This window comes from Sinocyclocheilus anshuiensis, unplaced genomic scaffold (genome assembly GCF_001515605.1).
Source record: "Sinocyclocheilus anshuiensis isolate Anshui unplaced genomic scaffold, SAMN03320099.WGS_v1.1 scaffold1910, whole genome shotgun sequence".
Taxonomy (NCBI): domain Eukaryota; kingdom Metazoa; phylum Chordata; class Actinopteri; order Cypriniformes; family Cyprinidae; genus Sinocyclocheilus; species Sinocyclocheilus anshuiensis.
Window position 1 is genome coordinate 236794 of NW_015546013.1, and position 2906 is coordinate 239699.

Here is a 2906-nt window from a genome sequence, read left to right on the forward strand (position 1 = left end):
GTATGGCAGCAAAGTTCCTTGATTATTACGCAGAAGAAAAAAAAACTCACATCATGAATAATCAGACACATATGTAATGTTTCAAATAGGGAAGCAGTTGTATATTTAGAACCTTGCAGATGTTACATTTTATTGTATCATTAGTGCAGTGCACACAACATAAAAAAAAAATATATATATATCTTACCAAACCCAAACTTTTTAACTGAAGTGCAATTTAATTTATTTTATTAAAAATTCATTTCGTTTTAATTTTTTAGTTTTCTAAAAAATTAGGGTCAATGATTTTTAGTTGAAAGTGGACCTAACTGAGCTTCCAAAGCAGGAGACAAATGTGCAGGACAAGCAAATATTAAAACCTCGGTTTTATCCTAATTTAACTGCAGGAAATTGTTAGACATCCATGTCTTAATATCATGTACACATTTCAATAAAACATCAAATGAAACAGCAGAATCAAGCCTTACTGGTAGATAAAACTGAGAATCATCCGTGTAACAATGATATGAAATACTGTATTTTTTTTTTAAATGTGGGCCAAGGGAGGCACATAAAGGGAAAACAATAAAGGTCCCAAAATGGATCCCTGGGGCACTCCACACAAGACAGGTGCAGTGGATGAAAAAATTAAAATGGAAATGGAAATTAAAATTTCCTAAATTTACAGAAAAAGTCCTGTCCTCGAGATACGAGGCAAACCACTTTAATGCAGTGCCTCGAATACCTACCACACATTCAAGTCGATCAAGAAGAATGCTATGGTCAATGGTGTCAAATGCTGCGCTCAGGTCCAATAATACCAACACAACACAAGCACCTGAATCCAGAGAAAACAGCATGTCATTTGCAACTCTCAATAGAGCTGACTCAGTACTGTGTAATGATCTAAAACCAGATTGAAACTTATCTAAAACACTAAAAGAATCCAAACAAGTTGTAAAAACACTACTTTCTCCAAAAGCTTGCTGATAAAAGGCAACTTAGAAATTGGCCGATAGTTACAGCACATTGCTGGGTCAAGCTGAGGTTTTTTCAGCAGAGGTTGCACAACTGCATGTTTAAAACTGGCTGGAACAACACCTTTGGCTAAAGAGTTGTTCACTATAGCTGTTACAATAGGACTAATAGTCGGAAAAAACATCCTTAAAAAGACGTGCAGGAATAATATCTAACTTAGAACCAGAACACTTCATAGTAGAGACAATATCATCTAGCTGATGTGATAAAACAGGTTAAAAGCACGACAAACAACTTGTGGTACTAGGCAACTGCAAATGAAGTGATTCAGAAGGAGCAATGGAGGATCTGATAGCATCAATTTTTTGAGTAAAATAGCTTTGAAAATTCCTCACAAAGCTCCGAGGAGGCCTCAGATAATAAATTCCTACAGCAAATGATTAGAACAAGTGATTCATCACTCATCCTAAAAGTTGGAAAACAAATTCTATTTTTTTTTTAATCCAGAAAAATCCAGAAACGATTATAAAACTTATAAAACTCTCCCGAAACCTACATTATTTGTCAATATACTTTTGAGGAAGTATTGGTTATTTGTCAACTTTGTCAACTACTGGATGGGTCTTGCATTTTTTACCACAGAGAGGCGCTGTATGTACAATGTTAGCACGGCTGTTGACGCTAAGCGCTGAAATAACCGCTAAAGAACCGTCAGCTTTATTAAATCTCGTTCCCACATATTATTTTTTCTAGAAAACTCGGAGGAACAGTCCACACTTCAATAGTGCACATATTGGAAAATAAGAAAACAAAAACAGGGCTCGTCCGGGATTTGAACCCGGGACCTCTCGCACCCTAAGCGAGAATCATACCCCTAGACCAACAAGCCACAAGTCAATGCACACTCTTGTTTTAAAAAAAATTAAAATGAAGGCTCACATGGCTGCGAAGATTTTTGAGAAACTCTGATCTGATGTGTCTTCACTGGCTTGGTCTGCCTTCCCAATCAAATGTTGACATTTTTTTTAAAGGATTTGAGGCTCGGATCAACTGCAGACATCTACGCTGCAGCTCAGTGCAAACACTATAACCCAGCAAGCTAAGCGGCCAACAAAGTGTCAATTGCAGATGAGGAACTAAGAATAAGGGTCAGATGTGTACATTGAAATCGGCAGGCACAGCGCTAGCCTTATTTGATGGAATTGTGTGACTGGCCCGAATAATGAGGGATCGATGGATTGTACTTCAGAAAAAAGGCTGAGAAGTTAGAGAAGGGCTCGTCCACAAATTGAACCCGGGACCTCTCGCACCCTAAGCGAGAATCATACCCCTAGACCAACGAGCCAAAGGGTGCCATCCGCACCTGTGGTTAACAGATGCAACAGGATGCTCACATGGCTGCGAAGATTTCAGAGAAACTCCTTTCTGCCATGTCTCCACTGGCTTGGTCTGCCTTCCCAATTGAATGCTGAGAAAAATGGCAGGGCAAAGGATGTGAGGCTCAGTTCAACCGCAGACGGCTATACTGCAGTTCAGTGCAAATATTCTAACTCACCGAGCAAACAGGCCAACCAAGTTCAATTTGCCGATGAAGGAACAAGAAGCTGGGCGAGAAGCGTACATTGAACAGCGGCAGGCACAATGCTATCCTTACGTGTTGGAGGAGTGCGATTGGCCTGAATAATGAGGGTTGCGAAGATCTTTGAGAAACACCGTTCTACCGTGTCTTCACTGGCTTGGTCTGTCTTCCCAATCAAATGTTGAAATTTTTTTTTAAAGAATTTGAGGCTCGGATAAACTGCAGACATAAACACTGCAGCTCAGTGCAAACACTATAACCCAGCAAGCTAAGCGGCCAACAAAGTGTCAATTGCAGATGAAGAACTAAGAATAAGGGTGAGATGTGTACATTGAAATCGGCAGGCACAGCGCTAGCCTTATTTGATGGA

The 2906-nt window shown here is 39.5% G+C and overlaps 1 non-coding gene across 1 annotated transcript; it reads right to left on the reverse strand.

Annotated features, from left to right (window-relative positions):
• Positions 1 to 1774: 1774 nt before the first annotated feature.
• trnap-agg (transfer RNA proline (anticodon AGG)) lies at positions 1775 to 1846 on the reverse strand. Its single transcript has one exon. It is a non-coding gene; the product is annotated as a tRNA-Pro (tRNA).
• Positions 1847 to 2906: the final 1060 nt, after the last annotated feature.